At 39.1% G+C, this 27,202-nt stretch overlaps 1 long non-coding RNA gene across 1 annotated transcript in view; it reads left to right on the forward strand.

The window, feature by feature from the left end:
* The window catches only part of LOC129057700 (uncharacterized), a 75,815-nt gene extending 51,378 nt beyond the window's left edge, over positions 1 to 24,437 (forward strand). The window contains exons 3-4 of the long non-coding RNA XR_008522414.2: positions 1,564 to 10,048; positions 23,735 to 24,437. This is a non-coding gene — a long non-coding RNA (uncharacterized LOC129057700). The remainder of the gene's footprint in view (positions 1 to 1,563; positions 10,049 to 23,734) is intronic.
* Positions 24,438 to 27,202: the final 2,765 nt, after the last annotated feature.

A 27,202-nucleotide genomic window follows, 5' to 3' on the forward strand; every position in this document is an offset into this window, starting at 1 on the left:
TGGTGCCCAGTTGCCTGGTCAGTCACTGGTCTAGATGTTGTGGTGAAAATATTTTGTAGATGTGATTAATATGTAGAATCAGTTGACTTTAAGTAAAAGAGGTGAATGAGTACCAATGTGGCTGACTAGAAGCAGCTAGTGAGTACCACTCTCACAGAGAGGAGATAGAGCAGCCAGTAGACACTAGCTCTTCAACTAGATGGTTCAGGAGGACACACTGGGATTCATCAAGGAAGCAATAAGGTCCATGGGGAACAGAGAAGAGCAAGACAGGAAGCCACCCACCTGGGACTGTTGCTGAGTCAAGGGAGGCTCCCTACTATGGGGAAATGGTGAGTGAGAGTCCCCAGGGGCCCACATTTCTGCCACAGACCTTTGCTACCCTGGGCACAGGAGATCCCCCTGACTTCCTCCCCCTGGGGCCTCTTGACTGACATGGAGAGCTATGTGGGTTCTGGGCAGAGCCATAGCTCAGGCACATGCAGAGTCCCAAGGGCCTTGTACCCCTGATCACTCCAGGCCAGCAGCAGTAGCTCCACCAACAAGGTAGGCTAGGCTCTCTCACATCCCTGAGGATAGGAGCCGGATCCAGACTACTGAGGAGTGGACCGACTTGCCTCTGCTACACCTCGCCTGCTGGCCTGGGACCTCAGCACAGCCACCCCACCCCTGTCTGAGCACTCAGACAGGTAGCGGCTCTGCATTTCTCTGGGATGGAGCTGCCAGAGGTAACAGACAGGCCTATCATTTTTGCTGCTGCAGTCCCTGCTCCTACTCTCCTCAGGCTTGGGAGGGAGTGAAGAATTTAAGGACCGTTGTGGGTCTCCAGCATAGTGCAGCTACCTTACAGAAAAGTGGCCAGACTTTCCTATGCAGATGCCTGCCGCTGCTACTCCTCACTGGGCAGGGCCTCCCTGCCTGGGCTTCCAACACAGCCACCCTACCCCACCTGAGCTCATCAGTCAGTGGCGGCTCTGTGTTTCTCTGGGGAGGAAATTGACAGAGCAGGAGCACCGTCATCTTGGACAAACACCGCCACTTTAAGTTCCAGCTCTCTTTCTAGTCTCATGCATTTCATGGAAATCACTTCTCTTCTAACTACGAGCAGCCAGAAAGAGCAGACAGTAAAACATAGATAAGACAGCTCAGGCACAGAGGGGGATGGGGGGAAAGTCCCTTTGGTAACTGCCAAAATTTACCCTCATAAAATGGGCTCCAGTAAAACAGTGGGCCTTAATAAGCACATTCCTTTCCCTTCAGGTGCACTAAGATAGGGAAGCTAAAAGCAGACTTGAGGGGTATGCCTGCAGTTGCAGAAAGATGTTTGGGAACAGACACACAACTCTCCCTCCCAGATAAGCACAACAAAGAGACACAGAAGCAGTCCAAGCCTCTGATAAACTCTCCCACCATGAATCCTTAAAAACTCTTAGTCTGTAAGAGAGTGTGCCTCTGACCTAACTTGGCCAGAAGCTCCTCTCGGGTTTGTTTTCTCTAAAATAAACCTGTCTTGACTGGTGAGCTGCATTTCATGTTTCTTTCCTCTTTCTTTAATTCTTACAGAAATCCCAGAGACAACCCAAAGCTCTATTGCTACTGGAGCTGCAGAAGTACCACTTGCTGTCCTTGGGCTGGAGAAGAAACAAAAAGCCTGGATGTTTTGCTGGCACCTCGAGCATCACACAGTCACCATAGAGAGAGGAGCCCAGCCTCTCAGTCTCTCTTCACTGTGAGCCTCTATCTCCTACTCTTCACCAAGCAGCCCTGCCCCGCACAGAGCTGCCCCAACCCTGGATGAACATTTCCATTGGCAGTGGCTCTGTTTCTCCAGGGTGAGGCTCCCAGAGGCCACTGAAAGTCCCTCTGCCATTGCAACTGCAGAGGTACTGCCCTTGCTGCCTTTGCACTGGAGAAGGAACAAAGACCCTAAGTGCTTTACTCATACCTCCAGCCTGCCACAGCTGCCCTAGGGAGAAGAAGCCATTCTGTCTTCCCTGCAAACCCCTCATCCCCCTGTTCATCACCAGGCAGGGCCTCCTGGCTTGGGCCCTCAATGCAGCTACCCATCCTGGGGCTGATTGTTCCAATTGGCAGCAACTCTTAATTTCTCTGAAGTGAAGCCCCAAGAGACAAGTGAAAGGCCCTCTGCCATTTACACTGCCAAGGTCCCTTACCCTGCAGCTCCCAAGCTGGGGAGAAAACAAAAAGCCAGAGTTCACCCCAGGGTTGCAGTGCACAGCCTGAGAGTGCCAAGCTGGGATCTGCAGCCAGCATTGAATAGAAGGGGAGCCCTACACTCTCAGAGTACTGAGAGAGAACACTGCTGCAATCACGAGGAAATGCAGAGGAGCTGATGCAGAGGAGTAATGTGGCTGAGCAAGAGCCTACATACTGGCCATTACACATAGGCACCATCTACTGGATCCCAGGCCAAACTTTGACACCAAAAATACTTTGCTAATATAGCCCCCTGTGAAACCAAGGACAAGAATTCAGCCACAAATGAAGACCCTGCACAAAGCCTCGGCCTTTTGAAAACATCCAGAAATGAAGTCAATTGACTGTACTCAAATTACACCGCAGTTAAAGGAACATCAGCCCACGTGGATGAGAAAGAACCAGCACAAGAATTATGGCAACTCTAAAAGTTAGAGTGTCTCCTTACCTCCAAAAGATCACATTAGCTCCCAAGCCATTGTTCTTAACCAGAATGAAATGGCTGAAATGACAGACATAGAATTCAAAATCTAGATGATAACAAAGGTCATTGAAATTCAGGAAAAAGTTGAAACCCATTCCAAAAAACATGAAGAATCCAGTAAAATGATTCTGGAAATGAAAGATGAAATAGCCATTTTAAGAAAGAACCAAATGGAGATGACAGAGCTGGAAAACTGACTACAAGAATCTCATAACACAATAGGAAGTATCAATAACAGAAAAGACCAAGCTGAGGAAAGAATCTCAGAGATTCAAGACCAGTTCTTTGAATTATCAGGTTGATGCAAAAGTGATTGTGGCTTTTGTCATATTTGATGGCAAAAACCACAATTACTTTTGCACCAACCTGATAACTCAGACAAGAAAAAAAAAAAACTTGGAAAAATATAATATTATGTAAAGAGTCCAAATCTATGACTCAGTGGCATATCTGAAAGGGAGAGAAAACGAGAAAATTGGAAAATATATTTGATGATATTGTCCACAGAAATTTCCCCAACCCCATAAAAGGAGTCAGCATACAAATTCAAAAAATTTAGAGGACCCCTGTGAAATATAGTACAAGAGGACCATCTTCAAGACAAATACTCATCAGATTCTTCGAGTTCAATGTGAAAGAAAAAAATATTAAAGGCAACTCAAGAGGAGGGGCAGGTCACCTACAAAGGGAACCCCATCAGGCTAACAGCAGACCTTTCAGCAGAAACTACAAGCCAGAAGAGATTGAGAGCCTATATTCAGCATCCTTAAAGAAAAGAAATTCCAACCAAGAATTTCATATCCAGCCAAACTAAGCTTCATAAACACAGAAGAAATAAGATCTCTTTCAGAGAAGCAATTGCTAAGGAAATGTGTTACCACAACATCTACCTTATAAGAGGTCCTTAAGGGAGTGCTAAACATGGAAATGAGCACCGTGAAAACACACTCAAGTACATAGACTATCAATAACATAAGGCAAATACACAATCAAGTCTACATAACAACCAGCGAACAAAATAATGGCAGGATCAAATCTGCACATATAAATATTAACCTTGAGCATAAATGGGTTAAACACCTCACTTAAAAGACATAGAGTAACAAGTTGGATTAAGAAGCAAGACCCATGTATGCTGTCTTCAAGGGACCCAGCTCACATACAAGGACACCCACAGGTTCAAAGTAAAGGGAGGGAGAAAGATCTATCAAGCAAATAGAAAACAAAAAAGAGCAGGAGTTGCTATTCTTATTTTAAACAAAACCAACTTTAAACCAATAATGATAAAAAAGGAAAAAGAAGGGCATTACATAATAATAAACAGTTTAATTCCACAAGAAGACTTAACCATCCTAAGTATGTATGCACCCAAAACTGGAGCACCCAGATTCATAAAATAAGCTCTTAGAGACGTATGAAGAGACTTAGAGAAACATAACAGTAGTGGGAGAATTCAACACCACACTAATGATATTGGACAGATCAAAGCAGAATGCTAACGAAAATATTCAGGACCTAAACTTTACTCTTGACCAACAATCTGTAGATGGATCTAACAGACGTCTACAGAACACTCCACCCAACAAAAACGGAGTATACATTCTTCTCATCTACACATGAAACACACTCTAAAATTGACCACATGCTCAGCCATAAAGCAATTCTCAACAAATTAAAAAATGGAAATAATACCAACCACACTCTCAGACCAGAGCACAATAAAAATAGCAATCAATACCAAGAACATTTCTCAAAACCATACAATAAAATGGAAATTAATCTGTTCCTGAATGACTTTTGGGTAAACAATGAAATTAAGGCAGGAATCAAGAAAATCTTTGAAATTAATGAAAACAAAGATACAATGTAACAGAATCTCTGGGACACAGCTAAAACAGTGTTAAGAGGGAAGTTTGTAGCTCTAAACACCCACATCAAAAAGTTAGAAAGATCTCAAATTAACAACCTAACATCACACCTAGAGGAACTTGAAAAATAAGAGGAAACCAATATCAAAGGTAGCAGAAGAAAATAACAAAAATCAGAGCTGAACTGAATTAAATGGAAATGAGAAAAACCATATAAAACATCAAGGAAACCAAAAGTTGGTTTTTCAGAAGAATAAGTACAATTGACAGACTGCTTGCTAGGCTAATAATAAAGAAAAAGAGAAGATCCAAATAAACACAATCAGAAATGACAAAGGGTACATTACCACTGACCCCACAGAAGTACAAAAACCCTCAGAAACTATTATGAGCACCTCTATGCACACAAACTAGAAAACCTAAAAGAAATAGATACATTTCTGGAAACATACAACCTCCCAAGATTGAATCAGGAAGAAACTGAAACCCTGAACAGGTCAACAATGAGTTCTGAAACTGAATCAATAACAAAAAACCTACCAATCAGAAAAATCCCTGTAGCAGATAGATTCACCACCGAATTGTACTACATGTATAAAGAAGAGCTGGTACCAATCCTACTGAAACAATTTCAAAAAAATCAGTGAGGAAGGTCTCCTCTCTAACTCATTCTATGAGGCCAGAATAATTCTGATACCAGAACCTGGCAGAGCCACAGTGAAAAAAGAAAACTTCAGGTCAATATCCTTGATGAACAGACATGTAAAAATCTTTAACAAAATACTAACAAACTAAATCTAGCAACATAGCAAAAAGCTAATTCACTATGATCAAGTAGACTTTATCTGGGATGCAAGGTTAGTTCATCTTACACAAATCAATAAATGTGATCCATTTCATAAACAGAACCAAAACCAAAACCCACATGATCATCTCAATAGAAACAGAAAAGGCTTTCAATAAAATTCAATATCCTTTCATGTTAAAACTCTAAATAAACTTGGAATCAAAGGTACATATCATAAAATAATAAGAGCCATCTATTACAAACCCACAGCTAATAACATCATACTAAATGGGCAAAAGCTAGAAGCATTCCACTTGAGAACCAGAACAAGACAAGGATTCCCACTGTCACCACTCCTATTCAACATAGTATTGGAAGTCCTAGCCACAGCAATCAGGAAAGAGAAGAAATTCCAACCAAGAATTTCATATCCAGCCAAACTAAGCTTCATAAACGCAGAAGAAATAAGATCTCTTTCAGAGAAGCAATTGGTAAGGAAATGTGTTACCACAAAATTAAAAAAAAAATCCTATCCAAATAAGAAGAGAGAAAGTCAAATTATTTCTTTGCAGATGATATGATACTATACCTAGAAAACCCCATAATCTTTGCTCAAAGGCTCTTAGATCTTATGAACAAGTTCAGCAAGGTTTCAGGATACAAAATCGATGTACAAAAATGAGTAACATTTCTATATACTAACAATGTCCAAGCTGAGAGCTAAGTCAAGAATGAAATTCCATTCTCAATAGCCACCAAAGGAATAAAACACCTAGGAATACAGTTAACCAGGAAGGTGAAAGATATCTACAATGAGAATTGCAAAACACTGCTGAAAGGCATCAGTGGCAACACAAACAAATGGAAAAATATTCCATGCTCATGGATAGGAAGAATCAATATTGTTTAGCTGGCCATACTGACCAAAGCAATTTATAGATTCAATGCTATGCATATCTACCAATGATACTTTTCACAGAATTAAAAAAATTATTCTAAAATTTATTTGAAACCAAAAAAGGAGCCCATACAGTCAGAGCAATCATAAACAAAAAGAAAAAAAGCTGCAGGTTTCACACTACCTGATTTCAAGCTATGCTACAAGTCTACAGTAACTGAAACAGCATAGTACTGATACAAAAACAGACATGTAGACCAATGGAACAGGTTAGATAACCTAGAAATAAAGTTGCACACCTACAACCATCTGATCTTCAACAAATCTGACACAACAAGCAATGGGGAAAGGATTCCCTATTCAATAAATGGTGCTGGGGTAACTGACTAGTCATAGGCAGAAGATTGAAACTGGATCCCTGAATTTTACCATATACAAAAATTTACCCAAGATGGATTAAAAACTTAAATGTAAAACCTAAAACTATAAGAAAACTTAGGAAATACCATTCTGGAAATAGGAACTAGCAAAGATTTCATGATGAAGTCACAAAAAACAATTGCAACAATTGACAAATGGGACCTAATTAAACTAAGGAGATTCTGCACAGCAAAAAACAAAACAAACAAAAAAACCCAAAACAAACAAAAAAACCCAAAACAAAACAAAAAAAAAGCAAACAAAAAAAACCACAAAACGATTAACAGAGTAAACAGACAACCTGCAGAATATGAGAAAATATTTGCAAACCATGCATTTGATAAGGTCTAATATTGATAACCTATAAGAAACTCAGAAATCAATATGCAAAAAAACCATTAAAAAATGGGCAAAGGATATGAACACTTCTCAAAAGAGACATGGATGTGGCCAACATTAACATATGAAAGAATTCTCAATATGACTTATCATTAGGGACATGCAAATCAAAACCACAATGAGATACCATCTCATAACAATCAGAATGGATATTAATAAAAAGTAAAAAAATAAAAGATGCTGGTAAAGTTGCAGAGAAAAGGGAACACTTATACACCGTTGGTGTGACTGTAAATTAGTTCAGCCATTGTGGAAAGCAGTATGGTGACTCCTCAAATAGCCAAAAGCAGAACTAGCTTTTGACCCAGCAATCTCATTACTGGGTGTATACTCAAAGGAATGTAAATCATTCTACCATAAGATTCATGTACACTATTCACAATAGCAAAGATCATGTCTAGATGCCTACCAGTGATGGACTGGATAAGGAGAGTGTGGTACATATACATGATGAAATACTATGCAGCTATTAAAAAAATATTATGGCCTTTGCAGCAACATGGATGGAACTGGAGGCCATTATCCAAAGCAAATTAATGCAGAAAAATCAAGTACGGAAAATCAAGTACTGCATGTTCTCGCTTGTAAGTGTGAACTAAATTCTATTGATTACAGATGGACACAAAGAAGGGAACAACAGACACTGGAGCCTATTTGAGGGTAGAGGGTGAGAGTAGGTAAGGATTGAGAAACTATGATATTTATTAGGTATTATGCAGATTACCTGGGTGACAAAATTATCTGTACCCCAAATCCCCGTGAAACACAATTTGCCTTTGTAACAAACTTGCACATGTACCCCTTGAGCTCAAAATAAAAGCTGAAAAGAGAACAAAAACAAAACAAAAAAAGTGAAAGAGGTTATCCTCCATAATGTGGGTGGGCCTCGCCTAATCAGTTGAAAGCTTTAAGAGCAAAAACTAAAATTTCCTTAAAAAAACAAAAGGGAATTCTGCCTCAATACTATAATATATAAAATCCTGTCTGCATTCCAGTCTGCTGGCCTGTCCTACAAATTTGAGATTTGCCAAATATATCCTATTTGTTCTGTGTGTCTGGAGAACCCTGACTGATAACAGTTGCTTTATAATACATTTAAGCATCTTCAGACTTGAAGTTTAGCAATGTTTCTAAAATTATGGTAGGATTGAAAATATCACAATAGCTACTCTAACCCTGTATCCATTGTAAGACAGTGTATGGAGTGCTGAGTCCCAGGAAGGAGCAAGATTGTTTGAGTATCCTTTTCTAAGTAGCACCAGAATCGTGAAGACCATCATCAGTCCTATCCTCTTGGTTCAGCTGTCTTCTCTTCTACGACATTTAAAAAGCTTGTTAATTTTGGGTTTTCTAAAGTCAACAAAAGGATAAAGAGAGAAAAACAATACTCTGACATGATTACATACAAAGTACACATATAAAATACATCCATGTATATTACTGCTACATAAAAATAAATGTGATCTCATGTATAATAAATGACAAAAACAATATTTTGTGGTTCTAATGTCTACATTGCAACCTTGTAATGTCATAAACTGACAAAGCCCCACAAAGTGGGAGTTGTCTCAATTCTGGTCTTGTTTAGCCTATCACCTTTCCTTGTCCTGGTTTTGTGTGTGGACAAATCAGTATTTGAATCTTATGACATTTCATAGCATTTATTTTCTGCATTGGCCAGGTTGCTTCCTTATACGTTGAGTGTCTTACCACAAATGTAGATAATTCTTAACATCTCTGTAGTTTCTTAAGTAACATCTTTAATAGAGAGTTTACTACAGCTGTTTTCTTTCTCTCTCTCTGTAGCTACCCCTGATTGGGATTCATTCCTTTATACTTAAATTTTTCCTGAATGCCTGTGCTGGATACTATGAGAGATAATAGATGAACAAAATGGATGTCGTATTAGTTTGTTAGGGCTCCATAACAAAATACCACAAACTGGGTAGCTTAAACAACAAAAATTTATTTTCTCACAGTTATGGAGGTTGGAAATCCAAGTTCAGGGTGTCAATAAGTTTGGTTTCTCCTGAGGTCTGTCTCTCCTTGCCTTGCAGATAGCTGCTTTCTCAATGTGTCTTCACATGGCTTTCCCTCTGCGTGTGCACCCCTGGTGTCTTCCTCTTTGTATAAGGACACAAGTCCTTTGGAATTAGGGCCTCACCCTTATGACCTGATTTAACCTTCATTACCCCTTTAAAGGCCCTTTCTATAAATATAATCTCATTAGGAATAAGGGTTTCAACATATGAATTTTTGGGAAACACAATTCAGTCCATAACTGATGTAGTCATTGTACTGGTCATGTTCATAACTCCTGTCTGTATAGAGGCCCTGCTGGAACTGAAGCATGCTGGTCTTCTTCAGTATGTCTTCTTCTAAATGTCTGCAAATTACTTAGGGAATAATCTCTCTGTGCGTTGTGTCCCTTGTCTCCTTTGCTAAGGGGTTGTAATGCGGAAATATTCCTTACAACTCAATAGCAAATAAAACAACCTGGCGCAAATGATCTGAAAAGACATTTCTTGAAAGAAGACTTACAATTGCAATAGGTGCTCAATGTCAGTAATTACCAAGGAAATGCAAATCAATACCACAATAAGCTATCACCTTCCATCTGTTAAAATGGCTATTACAAAAAAGACTAGAGACAGCAAATATTGGCAAGCATGTGGAGAAAAGGGAACCCTTTATACACTGTTGATGGGAATGTAAAATGGCCCGGCATTATGGCAAACTATTGTTGTTCCTCAAAAATTTAAAAATAGAGCTACTGTATGGTATAGTAATCTTAATTCTGGGTATATACCCAAAGGAAATAAAATCAGGATCTTGAAGAGATATCTGTATTTCCATTTTATTGCAGCATTCTTCATAATAGTCAAGATATAGAAATAACCTAAGTGTCTGCTGACCAATAAATGGATAAAGAAAGTGTGTTATATAACAATGGAATATTATTCAGACATACAAAGGTAAGTCCTGCTATTTGTGATGACATTAAGTGAAATAAGCCAGGCACAGAAAGACAATACCACATGATCTTACTTACAAGTGAAATCTAAAAAAGTTGAACTCACTGAAAGAAGAGTAGACTGTTGGTTGCCAAGGGCTGGGGGATCAGGGAAATAGAGTTCATATCGTTAGTCAAAGGGTACAAACTTTCAGTTATAAGATGAATGGGGGTATAATATACAACATGGTGACTAAAGTTAATAATGTATCATTTACTTGAAATTTGCTAAGGGAGTAGATCTTTAGTATCCTCATCCCCTCCTCCCCACTACAAAATGATAGCTATGTGTGGTGATCGCTGTGTCAATTAATATGATTGTGGTAATCATCTCACAATGTATACATAAGTCAAATCATTATGTTGCACACCTTGAATATACACAATTTTTATTTGTCAATCATACCTCAATGAAGCTGAAAAAATAAACAAGATTCCTTTTGTTGTCTTGCGGGAAGTGGTTGTTCAGTTTATTTCATGCCTGCCTGTGTAGAATAGAATCCTACTTTCTCTGAACTAAAATACTGTTAATAAGTGGACTCTCTAGAAACCTTGTAAACCCTTATATTGGAATGAAAATGGCTTTTTTTTTTTTTTTTTTTTTTTTACAAAAGAGGTTTAGTGGACTTACAGTTCCACCTGGCTGGGGAGGCCTTGTACAATCATGGCAGAGGGCAAGGAGGAGCAAGTCACATCTTACATGGGTGGCAGCAGGCAAAGAGAGAGCCTGTGCAAAGAAACTCCCATTTTTTTTTTTTTTTTAATTATACTTTAAGTTTTAGGGTACATGTGCACAACTTTCAGGTTTGTTACATATGTATACATGTGCCATGTTGGTGTGCTGCACCCATTAACTCGTCATTTACATTAGGTATATCTCCTAATGCTATCCCTCCTGCCTCTCCCCACCCCACAACAGGCCCCAGTGTGTGATGTTCCCCTTCCTGTGTCCAAGTGTTCTCATTGTTCAATTCCCACCTATGAGTGAGAACATGCAGTGTTTGGTTTTTTTGTCCTTGCGATAGTTTGCTGAGAATGGTGGTTTCCAGCTTCATCCATGTCCGTACAAAGGACAGGAACTCATCCTTTTTTATGGCTGCATAGTATTCCATGGTGTATATGTGCCACATTTTCTTAATCCAGTCTATCATTGTTGGACATTTGGCTTGGTTCCAAGTCTTTGCTATTGTGAATAGTGCTGCAATAAACATACATGTGCATGTGTATTTATAGCAGCATGATTTATAATCCTTTGGGTATATACCCTGTAATGGGATGGCTGGGTCAAATGGTATTTCTAGTTCTAGATCCCTGAGGAATCGCCACACTGACTTCCACAATGGTTGAACTAGTTTACAGTCCCACCAACAGTGTAAAAGTGTTCCTATCTCTTGACATCCTCTCCAGCACCTGTTGTTTCCTGACTTTTTAATGATTGCCATTCTAACTGGTGTGAGATGGTATCTCATTGTGGTTTTGATTTGCATTTCTCTGATGGCCAGTGATGATGAGCATTTTTTCGTGTGTCTTTTGGCTGCATAAATGTCTTCTTTTGAGAAGTATCTGTTCATATCCTTCACCCACTTTTTGATGGGGTTGTTTGTTTTTTTCTTGTAAATTTGTTTGAGTTCATTGTAGATTCTGGATATTAGCCCTTTGTCAGATGAGTAGATTGCAAAAATTTTCTCCCAGTCTGTATGTTACCTGTTCACTCTGGTGGTAGTTTCTTTTGCTGTGCAGAAGCTCTTTAGTTTAATGAGATCCCATTTGTCAATTTTGGCATTTGTTGCCATTGCTTTTGGTTTTTAGACATGAAGACCTTGCCCATGCCTATGTCCTGAATGGTATTGCCTAGGTTTTCTTCTAGGGTTTTTATCTTTTTAGGTCTAAGATTTACGTCTTTAATCCATCCCGTGTGAGGTGTAAGGAAGGGATCCAGTTTCAGCTTTCTACATATGGCTAGCCAGTTTTCCCAGTACCATTTATTAAATAGGGGATCCTTTCCCCATTTCTTGTTTTTGTCAGATTTGTCAAAGATCAGATAATTGTAGATGTATGGCATTATTTCTGAGGGTTCTGTTCTGTTCCATTGGTCTATATCTCTATTTTGGTTCCAGTACCATGTTGTTTTGGTTACTGTAGCCTTGTACTATAGTTTGAAGTCAGGTAGCATGATGCCTCTAGCTTTGTTCTTTTCACTTAGGATTGACTTGTCAATGAGGGCTCTTTTTTGGTTCCATATGAACTTTAAAGTAGTTTTGTTTTCCATTTGCTTAGTAGATCTTCCTCCATCCCTTTATTTTGAGCCTATGCATGTCTCTGCACATGAGATGGGTTTCCTGAATGCAGCACACTGATGGGTCTTGACTCTTTATCCAATTTGCCAGTCTGTGTCTTTTAATTGGAGCATTTAGCCCATTTACATTTAAGGTTAATGTTGTTATGTGTGAATTTGGTCCTGTCATTATGATGTTAGCTGGTTATTTTGCTCGTTAGTTGATGCAGTTTCTTCCTAGCCTTGATGGTCTTTACAATTTGGCGTGTTTTTGCAGTGGCTGGTACTGGTTGTTCCTTTCCATGTTTAGTGCTTCCTTCAGGAGCTCTTTTAGGGCAGGCCTGGTGGTGATAAAATCTCTCAGCATTTGCTTGTCTGTAAAGTATTTTATTTCTCCTTCACTTTTGAAGCTTAGTTTGGCTGGATATGAAATTCTGGGTTGAAAATTCTTTTATTAAAAATGTTGAATATTGGCCCCCACTCTCTTCTGGCTCGTAGAGTTTCTGCCGAGATATCCGCTGTTAGTCTGATGGGCTTCCCTTTGTGGGTAACCCGACCTTTCTCTCTGGCTGCCCTTAACATTTTTTCCTTCATTTCAACTTTGGTGAATCTGACAATTATGTGTCTTGGGGTTGCTCTTCTCGAGGAGTACCTTTATGGCATTCTCTGTATTTCCTGAATTTGAATATTGGCCTGCCTTACTATATTGGGGAAGTTCTCCTGGATAATATCCTGCAGAGTGTTTTCAAACTTGGTTCCATTCTCCCTGTCACTTTCAGGTACACCAATCAGACGTAGGTTTTGTCTTTTTACATAGTTCCATATTTCTTGGAGGCTTTGTTCATTTCTTTTTATTCCTTTTTCTCTAAACTTCTCTTCTCACTTCATTTCATTCATTTCATCTTCCATCACTGATACCCTTTCTTCCAGTTGATCGAATTGGCTACTGAGGCTTGTGCATTCATTGCGTAGTTCTCATGCCATGTTTTCAGCTCCATCAGGTCCTTTAAGGACTTATCTGCATTGGTTATTCTAGTTAGCCATTCATCTAATCTTTTTTCAAGGTTTTTAACTTCTTTGCCATTGGTTCGAACTTCCTCCTTTAGCTCGGAGAAGTTTGATCGTCTGAAGCCTTCTTCTCTCAACTCGTCATTCTCTGTCCAGCTTTGTTCTGTTGCTGGTGAGGAGCTGCATTCCTCTGGAGGAGGAGAGGCACTCTTGATTTTTAGAATTTTCAGTTTTTCTGCTCTGATTTTTCCCCATCTTTGTGGTTTTATCTACCTTTGGTCTTTGATGATGGTGACGTACAGATGGGGTTTTGGTGTGGATGTCCTTTCTTTTTGTTAGTTTTCCTTCTAACAGTCAGGACCCTCAGCTGCAGGTCTGTTGGAGTTTGCCAGAGGTGCACTCCAGACTGTTTGCCTGGGTATCATCAGCGGAGGCTGCAGAACAGTGAATATTGGTGAATAGCAAATGCTGCTGCCTGATCGTTCCTCTGGAAGTTTTGTCTCAGAGGGGTACCTGGCCGTGTGAGGTGTCAGTCTGCCCCTGCTGGGGGTTGCCTACCAGTTAGGCTACTTGGAGGTCAGGGACTCACTTGATGAAGCAGTCTGTCTGTTCTCAGATCCCAAGCTGCATGCTGAGAGAACCACTACTCTCTTCCAAGCTGTCAGACAGGGACATTTAAGTCTGCAGAGGTTTCTGCTGCCTTTTGTTTGGCTATGCCCTGCCCCCAGAGGTGGAGTCTACAGAGGCAGGCAGGTCTCCTTGAGCTGCGGTGGGCTCCAGCTAGTTTGAGCCTCCTGGCCACTTTGTTTTTCTGCTCAAGCCTCAGCAATGGCAGGCGCCCCTCCCGCAGCCTCACTGCCACCTTGCAGTTTGATCTCAGACTGCTGTGCTAGCAATGAGCGAAGCTCCGTGGGCGTAGGACCCTCTGAGCCAGGCACGGGATATAATCTCCTGGTGTGCTGTTTGCTAAGACTGTCGGAAAAGCGCAGTATTAGGGTGGGAGTTACCTGATTTTCCAGGTGCCGTCTGTCACCCCTTTCCTTGGCTAGGAAAGGGAATAATTCCCTGACCCCTTGTGTTTCCCAGGTGAGGCGATGCCTCGCCCTGCTTCAGCTCACGCTTGGTGTGCTGCAACCACTGTCCAACAGTCCCCAGTGAGATGAACCCTGTACCTCAGTTGGAAACACAGAAATCATCTGTCTTCTGTGTCGCTCGTGCTGGGAACTGTAGACTGGAGCTGTTCCTATTTGGCCATCTTGGAACCCAAGCCTGAAAATGGCTTTTTAAAATACTATGTCTTGGGATGTCAATTATATTTTGTCATTTTCCTCTGTGCTGAAATCAAAATTACCAGGTGGAATAAGAGTAGAATAGTTAAATGAAATTCTCTCCTTTAAGAGAAAATACAATTTCATATGCAACCTCCAGAATATTAAAATTTATTCTTATGAAGAAAGGAGTATTTCAATGAAAATTCAACTTAATTTTTTAAAAGCAAGATTACAAAAATTGAAGGTAAAATGAAAAAGTCCCTTCTAAAATATCTTGGAAATTCCTAGTTATATTATGCCAAATTGCTGATGTTAACATTTTAAAATAAAATAATGCCCTCATAGTTTATTATTTCCAAGGGGTACTTTGACCATGGAGTTGTGCTGTTTATTGATTAGATAGTTCTGCAAGTGAAAGATGGGCACTGAGAGCAAAATTCCAGATCTGCTGATTTTTGTTTGTTTTGTTTTTGTTTTTGTTTTTGAGACAAAGTCTCTCTCTGTCGCCTAGGCTGGAGTGCAGTGGCGCGATCTTGGCTCACTGCAAGCTCTGCCTCCCAGGTTGATGCCATTCTCCTGCCTCAGCCTCCCTAGTATCTGGGACTACAGGTACCTGCCACCACGCCCAGCTAATTTTTTGTATTTTTAGTAGAGATGGGGTTTCACTGTGTTAGCCAGGATGGTCTCCATCTCCTGACCTTTTGATCCGCCTGCCTTGGCCTCCCAAAGTGCTGGGATTATAGGTGTGAGCCACTGCGCCTGGCCCCTGGGCTGCTGAATTTTTACTGAGGCTTCCAGGTTTGCACATAGCACAATGGTTTTAATCATGTATTCTCTTTTTTCCCCACTTAATGGCAATTTTTATGTTTGAAAAAATTGTAGTTTCTTTAAAGAAACCCAATTTCCAAACAATATCCTATTTTTGTTACCTAAACTTCTTCTAAAGACTTTTCCTCTTCGTTTCCATTATGCATATTTTTATTTTTTCACCGCCTATGTTTTGGCTGAAGTTCTTAAGCTTACTCTCTGTTTTCTACTTCTTACCAATTTATTGTCTTCAAAAACTTTGATTCCATCCCTGGTGCTCTACAGAAACTTCATATGATTCTTCTGTCACCTCAAACCAAACAGCCTTTTCTTTCAAATAGTCTTCTACTTATTATCGATTGCTGTATAACAAATTATTATAAACTTAGCAGTTTAAAAGAACACAAAATTATTATCTCATTTTTGTGGGTCAGAAATTTGGGCAACATTTAGCTGGGTCTCTTGAAAAGGCTGCAATCAAGTTATTGGCCAGGGCTGGGGTCTCATGTGAAGTTTTGACTGGGAAGGATTTGCTTCTGAGCTCACATCGTATTGTCAGGAGTTAGGTACTTGAGGGTTTTGAGTTGAGGGCCTTGCAATTGTTTGACTGTCAGCCAAAGGTTTCTTTCAATTACTTGCCATGAAAACCTCTCCATAGCGCATCTCACAATATGGCGGCTTGATTTCATCATAGCAAGCAAGAAAGAACTTCTGCTAGTAAGTTAGAAGTCATAGTCTCTTGTAATCTAATTATGAAAATGCTGCCGTATTCTTTTGGTTAGAACTAAGTTGACAGGCCAGCCTACACTCCAGGGAAGGGGATTATATAAGGGTATGAATAACAAGTGGTGAGAATCACTGGGGGCCTTCTTAGAGTCTCTGCCACAAAGATTAATTCTCAAATAATTTTTTGCTGACAACAATATCATGTTTTATCTGACAGTCATGTCTTTATTATATTTTAGGTCAGTTATCCTGGCCTAAAATCTTGGAGTTAGTCTTGATTCTAGTTTCTCTCTATTTGTCTTCATTTTTTCATCTGTTTCTATGTCATATTGAAAAGAGTAGTCAGAAAAGCAAGTTACAGTCCTAGCAATTCTACCACCTTTGGAGAAGTTACTAAATTGGGCCGCAGTTTCATCTGCAAATGAGATCTGGCATTAAGTAATCTATAATTGTATTCAGTCCTAATAGTTTTTGATCTCAAGTATGCTGAGTTTTCCTGTGTAAATCTGTTTCTTTTCTTTTCCTACTCCAATCCAAATAGACTATCATTTTCATTTTGCCATTTGCCAACTCAGGGGCCTATAGTAACTTCCCGGTTGCCTATAGGATAAAAGCCAAATTTACCTTAGTCTGCTGTTAGTTGGCTCTCCTGTCTAACCCAATTTCTGTCCCCAACTTCATCTTGGATTCTACTAATATAGGAACCGTCTAGCTATGACTAGACTAAGCTATTCATTATACCTTGACTTTCCTCTATGGCTTGTGTCAACTCTACTTTCTCCCTGATTATCATTCGTACATTCCCTCTGCCTGTGTAACTTCTGTGCATTCTTTAGTGATAAACCGAACTTTCATCTTTACTACATAGATGATTAGTGTACGGACTTCACATTTGGAAACACTAAGTTTCAAATTTTGGCATTGCACAGGTTAGCTTTATTACTCATGCATGTTTAAACTCTTTCAGTCTCATCTTTAAGGGTATTAATACCTTGCTCGTGGGTTATTATAAGAGTTACATAAAATAATTATTGTCAAGTGCTTAACACAGTCCCTGGTACACAGCTAGTTCTCAAGTATTATTATTGTCTCTCATTTTTTTCCAGTCTGTTTTAACTTTTCTTGACACTGAAATACTATGACATATTGTGCATTGGTCCCACTTTTTTTTCTACCTTTTATTGTTAATTGACTTTTTTTCTTTTGCATAAGCCTTATTATGCCTCTAATGGGTATGGCCTATGCTTTGTACTCTGTTATATTTCTCTCATCACCTAGAGCAAGTGCTTTGTAGCACATTTATTACCCACCCTTCTCTAAACTTACCATCCATGGTCATGCCACCATTACTTCATGCTTTTCCCCCAGCTCTTTCTTTTACTTTTGATGTATCAATTTTGTAATTCTTTTGGTCTCAGCCCTAGGTTTCTCAATGATTCATTCAACAGGTATTTATTAAGAGTCTACAATATGTTAGGTACATTATTGCACTTCAGGGATACATTGATGAACTAAGATCAACATATTTTCTGACTCATGGAACTCACAGTCTAGTGGGAGAAAACTGATATTTGTAAATATTCACAGAAACAAGTGCACATGTTTCCATGAGGAAACTGATATATCATCAAGAAATAATAGAAATGTATGGGGCATGATGAGCAACTATAATGGGGAAATTTGGTAGGGATATTTGATACATGAAAAATAATAAAAATTATCTGGATTAAGAGATAATGGAAGAATATGATGTGAGAGGGAACATGGTGAATAAGATTCAGGGCAGCGCTAGGTTTTAAAATTTTTGGAGTGAGTCTAGGGATGAACCAGGCCAGTAGTGTGGGAGGTAACCTGAAAAGCCACCTTTTTGGTTTCTGTTTACATATATCATGGTCTTGCATTAATTCTCCATAATATTAATAGTTGTCATGCTAAATTTTACTTTAAAATAGGTACCTATTTTGGAGAATGTATTCAGGGGACCAGTTGTATAATTTATTGCCCCCAGCTATGGTTCTGAGTAATAGGAACTGAAAAGCCAGTGTGGGCAGACCTCAAAGTGGGATAGGATTCTGGGAGTAAGTCAGATTGGAGTGGTAGAAGGGGCCGGATTACACAGAGAATATTATATTAGGTTAAGGAGATTTATCCCAGGGGAAATTATAGGATAGAGATTTTTAATTTTAAAGATTATAGGATAGAGATTTTAAATTTAAGCTAGAGCGTTAATGAGATCTAATTCAAATTTTGAAAGCTATCTTTGGTTGCCATGTGGTGGCAGAGGACATCTCTGAATCACTTTTTGTCGCTCAATTTTTTTGTGAAGCAGGATGTTGTTATATGACTAACGTTTATTTTAATCTACTTGACATTATAGCATCTTCTTCCCTTCAACTATATGCTATATCAATTAGGATTTGGTGTGTAAACAGAAGAATCCCAAATAACAGCTTAAACAAATAGAGTTTGTTTTTAATCTTGTATAAAGGAATCTTGAAGTAAACATTCCAGGATTAGTATGGAAGCTTAGCAGTCATCAAGGCTGCAATTGTTACTCTACCAGAATAGTGTGTCTGCTTCATGGCCCAAGATGGTCACTTGAATTCACTTTGGTCTTCCAGTTAGCAGCCAGGAGAAGGGATTGATGAAGGGCATGTCTTTTTTATTTAAGGACACTTCCTGGAAGTTACATATGATGTTTCCATGTTCCAGAACTTAATTACATGCCAACTCCCAGCTCTAGTGAATGCTGGGGTATGGTTAGTTTTCTGTGGGGTCAAGTGCCTAGCTAAAAATGCAAGGCTCTATTCTTATGGAAAAAGGAGAACATGAACATTTGGGGCAAATTTGGATTTTCGGCCACCCTCTTCCTTTTCAGGGAGGCAACCCTGAATCCCATTAATTTACTAATTGTAGTTCAAAGTCCAGGATCTCTGAGAGTTAGGCAAACCTATCCATGAAGCCTGGGTATGACTTTTTAAGTTCTGGTAGTGCATAAATTAAAAGACAAATTGCCATAAACCCAACTGACATACTATATTGGGGAAAAGGAATAGGATAATTGCAATGAAAACTCCTATTTAGAAATGGATAGAATGAAAACAACCATCATTCACTGGTCCTTAGTAATTATAAATTCCCTGCAGGCAGGAATGTGAGGGATAAGTTCCTTGATTAGCCATCTGGAAACCCCCGATTCTGTTCTTTGGAAGGAACTCCTTCTTCCATTGTCCTGTGTAGTTGTGGCTTTGCTCCTTGAAAGTTTTTTCTTTTCTATTTCCATGCAAGGACATCTCTGAGGACAATGGTTAGTAAGCCCCATGGAATATTTCACATCACTTATTATTTTTGCTGTTTTTTTGGGGGGAGTGGGGCAGGAATTGTATTCTGAGGCATAGACAGTTATAGACCTTTCCCATGGCTAAAGATGGCTGTAACAATATCTCCCATCCTACGAGTTCTTCTTACAAAATGAGCAGTTATTTCCCCATCAAGAAGTAGAGTCTCTGTTTCCTCTCCTTGAAACTTGCACCTTTTGACTGCCTCAATGAAAGAGTATGGCAGAATGGCACCAAGTGACTTCCAAGGCAAGGTCATAAAAGGTGATGCAGCTTCTACCTGTCTTTCTGGGATGCTTTCTCTTAGAAACCAGCCACCATGTTATGAGAGAGCTGTGCCATCATGAAAAGAGGGTTCCTAGATTTCCACCCTCTAATCATTTGTTGTCGCCTACTACCCACCACATCTGAGAAGCCAATACTTGATATTTTTTAGGTGCCCACTTCCAGGTATCCACATTCTGGATCACTTTGGATTAGATTCAGCTACGCATAACAGATAAATGGAAGTAACAGTGGCTTACATAAGATAGAAGTATATTTCTGTTCACCACAGAGGACTCCAGAGGTAGGGAATCCAGGATTTTTATGGTAGTTACATGATTATCAGGATTCAGTTTCTTCTCTCTTAATGCTCTGATAGTCTTAATTTGATGCCTCGTGTTCCAAGATAGCTGCTTGAACTCTAATCATCATGCCTACTCTCTAGCCAGGAGTAAGGAAAAAGGTAGGAGAAAAAGATCATTCTTCTTCCTTTAAGGGCACTTATTAGAAGTTTTACTTGCAGCTTTCCATTTATACTCCATTTTTCAGCAGCTGGTCACCTGGCTGCACTTAGCTGGAAGGGAAGATGGGAAATGTTTTTATTCTGGGTAGACATGTACCATAGTCATGTACCATGAGTAGCCCTTATTCACATTTTCTTTAAAATTACTTAGCTGTGTTTTATATTTTCTTTATATCATTTTCTCATGAATTTAAACTTTTAAATGAACTGTGTTGTTATGCAAGGGAACATTACTGGGACTTCATCAGAAAGGGGGCATTTTGGGATGATAAAGCTGAGAAAATTAAACCTCACATGTGTCCTTGGGATCTGGACTCCCAGGACCTCATTCACTCCTGGTAACTGAATTCCCCCACACCAGCCCTTATTAACCATTCTCACAGCAAGCTCTGGTCTTCCCAAAAGGATTTGTTATTTGCATTTTGGGGAGGCATTTAGAAGTTTATAGTAAGATTTAAGTTTGATAAGAACCCCAGTGCTCTTTTCTGTATTTCATCTCAGTAACCAGACCAAGGATTTTTTTTCCCTAGCTTAATAAACTTTGTCAAATCTGATACTAGAAGAAAAAGCTGTTTGACCAAATGAAAACTTCTCTTTGTTTATCAGAAATACGTTGATAAGAGATTCAGGAGACCCCTCTTATTTGTGAGTGCTATGTTCCAAGACGCCAGTGGATGCCTGGAACCATGAATACTGCCAAACCCTGTACTATGTTTTTTCCTATATATACATATCTATGATAAAGTTTAATTTGAAATTAGGCACAGTATGAGACTAACAACAATTACTAATAATAAAATAGAACAATTGTAACAATACAGTGTAATAAAAGTTATGTGAGTGTGGTCTCTCTCACAATATCTCATGCACCATACTCACCCTCCTTTTTCTTGTAATCTAGTGATCACAAGGAAACTCAGATGACTGCTGAGTGACTAACAGGCAGGTAGCCTATACAGCATGGATATGCTGGGCAAAGATGATTCATATCCTGGGTGGGATGGAGTAGAATGGTGCAAGATTTTATCATGCTATTCAGGAAAATGCCCAATTTAAAACTTATGAGTTGTTTATTTCTGAAAATTTCCATTTAATATTTTCACACTGAAGTTGTCCATGGGTAACTGAAACCACAGAAAGTGAAACGGAGAAGAGTGACTACTGTAATGACTTATCTTTTGTTGTGTCTACGAGGAAGATTAATGAGGCTTTCAGGTGATAAAAACTCACTAAATTCATTCACATATTCTTCAGTACTATTAATTGGGTTCTTACGTGGCAGATGCAGCACTAGCTGTTGGGGATATTGTGATGAATAGAGCAGCCAGTCTTGACTGTAGTAGGCTGAATAATGACCACAAATAATGATCCAAGTCCTAATCCACAGAACCTGTGAATATGTTACCCTATATGATAAAAGAGACTTTGCAGATGTGATGAAATTAAGGATCTTGATTTGCGGAGAATATTCTGGATTATCTGGGTGGGCCCTGAATGCAGTCACAGTGTCCTTCTAAGAGGGATGCAGAGGGAATGTGAGAGAAGAGGAAGAAGGCAATATGATAAAGCAAGGGGAGGTGCAGAGCCGTGGGCCTCGGAGGCAGGACAGCTTCCAGAAGAAGGAAAAGGCCACAAAAAGGATTCTCCCCCAGAGCCTCCACTGGGAGTGGGGCCATTCCCACAAGTCAATTTCAGCCTACCGAAACAGCCAACTTTTGGTCTCCAAAACTGAGAAAGAATAAATTTCTACTGTTGTAAGCCACCAATTTTGTAGTAATTTGTTACAGCAGCTACAAAAACTAATACATTGCCTTTTACAGAGCTTATAACCTAGTGGGTTAAAAGACAATGAGAATAAGGAATGAAACAATATCTTATCAGAAACTGGAAAGAGCAGTAGGGGTTAGTCTGAGTAAGAGAGTGGGGAAGGGAAACATCAGAGATAGCTGTAAGTATTGAGTTTTAAAAAGTCAGCCAGCCTCTTTGGAGAATGCTTTTGTGGGGGCAAGGGATTGGGGGGAATGTTGCGGCAAAAGATGAGGCTGAATGAATCATTAAGCAGGTGATAGATGATGAGGGTTCAAGTCATGCTAAGGAGTTTGCACTTCATTCTTAGAGCCTGGGGGCTGTACAAGAGTCCTGAGCAGAGGGATAGCATAATCAGGCCTCCATTTTAGAAAAACTTCTCAGACTGTAGGGTGGGTTATTGGAAAGCCCTTCATACCACATCACTCTCTTCACGACCCATTCTTGGGCCTTTCAGGTTTAGACATTTTGTCTTACTATTTTGGTCATTTTCCTAAACATGAACTTTTATTTGCAAGATTCTGTTGGCTTCAAGAGATCTCTTTTTGCCTCCTCTCCCTTGAACTCCAGACACATATATCTGTGTGCCTCCTCAACAACTCCATTTGGATAAAAATAAGTATCTAAAATTTAGCATTCCCAAAGTGATCTCCAGATTTTCTGTTATCCTAAAGCTGTTCCACATCTCAATAAATGACGACTCCTTTTCAATTGTTCAAGTCAAATACCTTGGAATTGCCCATGACTTTTCTTTTCTCTCAGGTCCTACATGCAATCCAACAGGAAATTCTTGATAAGAAACACATCCAAAATCTGATCACTTCTTGCCATCCACACTGCTTTCCTGGTCCAAGCTACTGTTATCACTCAGCTGTATTATTGCAGCCACCTTTGAATTCACTCCCTGATGCTACCACACCTCCTTATGGCTATGCCCAACACAAGATCACTCTTTTAACAAGAGTAATCTTGTTGAAACTTAACTCATGTTCCTCCTTTACTTAACACCTTTCTGTGGCTCACCATTTCATGTAGAGTAGAAGCCAGTGGCCTGTCAGGCTCTACAGAGTCTACCCCTCGCACCCCAAGTGAAGAGGTAACATTCTGCTCACAGCCTTCCCCTTTTTCCACTCTGCTCAGTCTCACCAGCTTCCTTTCTGTTCCCTGAAAACGCGCATGCTCTCCCCAGGGCCTTGCAGTTCCATTTTCTGCAATGATTCCCTTTCAGCCATCCATGTTGCCAGTTTCCTCATCTGTTTCAAATCTTTGCTCAAACATCCCCTTCTCAGCAAGGTCTTTTCTGACCATTTTATTTAAAATCACAAACTTCCTGAACTTTCTTCCGCTTCAGCACTCTCTATCCCTCTGTTTTTTTTTTTTGGTAGCACATACTTTAATACTATATAATTTCTTCTTTATTAATATTTTTAAAATGTATTCCTCTCCCCTGTGGAAAGTAAGTTAGATGAAGGAAGACATTTTGTCTGTTTTGTTTATTAGTTTATTCTCAGTGTCTAAAATATTTCCTGTCACATAAGGGGTGCTTATTAAGTGGTACTTGAATGAATGAGTCAGTGACAGCTGTGTTATGACAGTTTTGTTTGGTGATCTTTCTGTGTTTCTTTTTCAGGTCGGAAGTTTATTTGATATTCACAACATGCAACTAAGGATCCTTTAAGTCTGGAGCCATGTCACATTTCAGATAGGAAAGGTGAGACACTGAAAAGTTCTTCTGTAAGCAGTGAATGTTAGCACATCTGAATATCTACTAGAAAAATGAACTTACATGCATACTTATTTAAAATGATTGTGTTTTCTCCCTATCCTAGAGCTTCTTATACGGTTTGCCTGGCATGCTAAGATAATGGTCCCCTAAGCCCTTAGGAAGGCTGGGGTAACTGTAACTCCCAGGTAGCTATCTCTGGAGGGAGCAGTTCTATCTAAGGCTTCCTAGAGGGTGGCCAGGAGCAGTGTCTGGTAGCACACTCCCCATGTGTGCTGGGGATGGCAAAGGTACTTATCCAGCCTAGCTTCGGTACCAGGACATGCCTCCCTCCTCATCTCCTCCAGCAGCCTGTTGCAGGGCGTTCTGCTGCTCAGGATGCATAAGAAGTCTGGGCACTACTGAATGATCTCATGTTCTAGGTGTCTTAAGAGCACTGGCCAAGAGTGTAGGTTAAGGTGATGCCAATGGGATGGTGGTGAGGCTGGCAGGCTAGGTGGAGGTTACTTGTGACTGCACCTCCAGACGGGAATCAAGAAGCTCTTTCTTGTCAAATATCAGATGCTTCTGTCCATCCATGGATGGGCCCTTTTACTTATGTCCAGGTTAGCTATAGGGTTTTGTTCTAAAATATATGTATTCTAAAAATCATGGCTTCCTCATTATTTTGAAGTACTTGATATGAAAAGTTCAACTGGATTTAAAATGTCTTCATGTTATTACAAGAAATTGAATAGCTATATTTGTCAGTGGAAGAGCTCTCAAATTCCTTAAATATAATTTCAACTGTTGTACATTTTTGAATGTTTGCATAAAAAGGTTTTATTTATTTATTTATTTATTTTAAATCACCTACTAGTAAGAACAGTTTCTCATTGATGGTGTCCATCAAGAATTTATAGAGATCGTCATTAAAATGTCTTGAACAGGAATTTAATAAAACCATCTTAACTCTAACCATGGATACAACTTTTTTATATCACTTTTTTTTAATGGCTAAATGGCTTCATTAAAAAATGTTGAAAGATTTTAAGAGAAGTTTTATAAAAATTCTCTATTTAACACCTTCCCTAACTCTTCGCATTTTATTTTTCTTATAATTGTGCAAAGAAATGGTAATGACTTTTTAATAAAGTACCAGATAGAGGTCCCTCAGTCCCTTTAGGTTTACTTCTGGCTCTTGTACAAATATTATATTTTCTGTATGTTCTCCCATCCCCCCCACAATCAACTTAGAGGTTTATTTTGCCAAGGTTGAGGATGTGCCCAGGAAAAAGAAACAAACCACAGGAACATCTGTGATTAATGATTTTTCCAAAGAGGGTCTGGGGACTTCAGTATTTAGAGGGGAAAGAGTGGGCAGTAGGGGAAAGAGGAAAGAAAAAAAAGTGGGAGAGTAGATAAAAAGGGCAAGCAGTTGCATTCTTTTGAGGTTTTGAGCTGTGTTCACTGAATCTGCATTTTACATTTAAACAGAAACGGTTGAGTAATAGTCAATTACTCATTTGTCTCACATTCAGTGAATCTGCATTTTTACTTAAGATAAAGTAAACACAGAGTAGAGGAAGCAGTCAAATATGCATTTATTTTAGGTGGGTGGAGGGATGACTTTTGATCCTGTCTGTCCCATACCGTTTCCTGGCTTCTGGGGTGTCGCAGTCTCTTCCCTGCAGATCTCCCAGTATCTTCAGGTCATAGGGCAACAGAGGTTGTGGTGGAGCCACTGGGGACTCCCAAAGCTGAGGAAACAGCAGTAGAGGTCTATGTTCTTTTATTTAAAACAATTATGGTAAGATACACGTAACATAAAATTTACCATCTTATCCATTTTTAAATATACATTTCGGTAGTGCTCAGTACATTCACATAGTTGTATAACCAGTTTCTGGAACTCTTTTCATCTTGCAAAACTGAAACTATATCCGTTAAACAACTCCTGATTCTCCCCTTACCCCAGCCCCTGGAAACCACCATTTTACTTTTTGTCTCTATGAATTTGACTGTCTTCTAAGTATTTCGTATGAGTGGAATAATACAGCATTTGTCTTTTGTGACTGGCTGATTTCACTTAGCACAATGTCCTTAAGGTTCATTCATGTTGTAGTATGTGTCAGAATTTCCTTCCTTTAAAGGCTGAATAATGTTCTATGGTATGTATACACCACATATTTATCCATTGTCTGTCAATGGACACTTGGTTGGCTTTCACCTTTTGGCTATTATGAATAATATTATTATGAATATAGGTGTGAAATATTTCTTTGAGATACTATTTTCATTTGTTTTGGTTATATACCCAGAAGTAGAATTGATAAATCATATAATTCCATTTTAATTTTTTTGAGAAACCACCATTATGTTTTTTCCACCATTTTACATGTCTTCTGATAGTTCACAAGAGTTCAAATTTCCCCACATCCTTGCCAACACTTGTTATTTTCTGTTTTTTTGATAATAGCTGTCCTAATGAGTGTGAGGTGGTCTCTGTGTTCTTTGATATGAATACTCAGGAGTGCCGTTGCTAGGTAGTATGGTAGTCGCAAATTTAGTTTCAAAAAAAAACCTGCCAAACTTTTCCAGAGTGCTTGTACTGCTTTACATTCTCACCAGCAATGTGTAAGTGATCCAGTTCTTCACATTCTTACTAGCATAAGGTGCTATCATTAACTTTTAATTTTAGCCATTCTGAAGTATGTAGTGACATTTCATTGTGGTTTTGGTTTGCATTTCTCTTAGGGTAGATGTTGAGTTTCTTGTCATATGTTTGTCAACTGTATATCCCCTTTGGTGAGATACCTCTTCTTGTCTTTTGCCCATTTTCTAATTGGATGTTTTGAATGTTCTTTATGTATTGTAAATAGCAGCCTTTTCTTAGATATGTAGCTTGCACGTATTTTCTCCCACACTGTACCTTGTCTGTTCATTCTCTTTCCAGTGTCTTTTACAGAGCAAATGTTGTCCATTTTGATGAAATTCAATTTATCAACTTTTTAAAATAGTTTTTGTATTTGGTGTTAGATTTAAGAACTTTTGCTTAGCACTAGATCCTGAACATTTTTTCATATGTTTTTACTACAAGTTTTATAGTTGTACTTTTTTCATTAAGCCTGTGATCCATTTGAATTAATTTTTATATATAGGGTGAAACTTAGATTAATTTTTTTCTTCTTCTAGATTTCCAATTGCTCCAGCACCATTTATTGAAAAGGATATATTTCCTCAACTGAATTGCTTTTGCACCTTTGTCAACAATTAGTTGAATATATTTGTATGGGTCTGTCTCTGGGTTTTCTATTTTGCTCCATTGATCTATATGTCTAACTCTCTGACAATACCTCACAGTCATGATTACTGTAGCTATATAATAAATCTTGC

Source organism: Pongo abelii, chromosome 12, assembly GCF_028885655.2.
Source record: "Pongo abelii isolate AG06213 chromosome 12, NHGRI_mPonAbe1-v2.0_pri, whole genome shotgun sequence".
Classification (NCBI taxonomy): Eukaryota; Metazoa; Chordata; class Mammalia; order Primates; family Hominidae; genus Pongo; species Pongo abelii.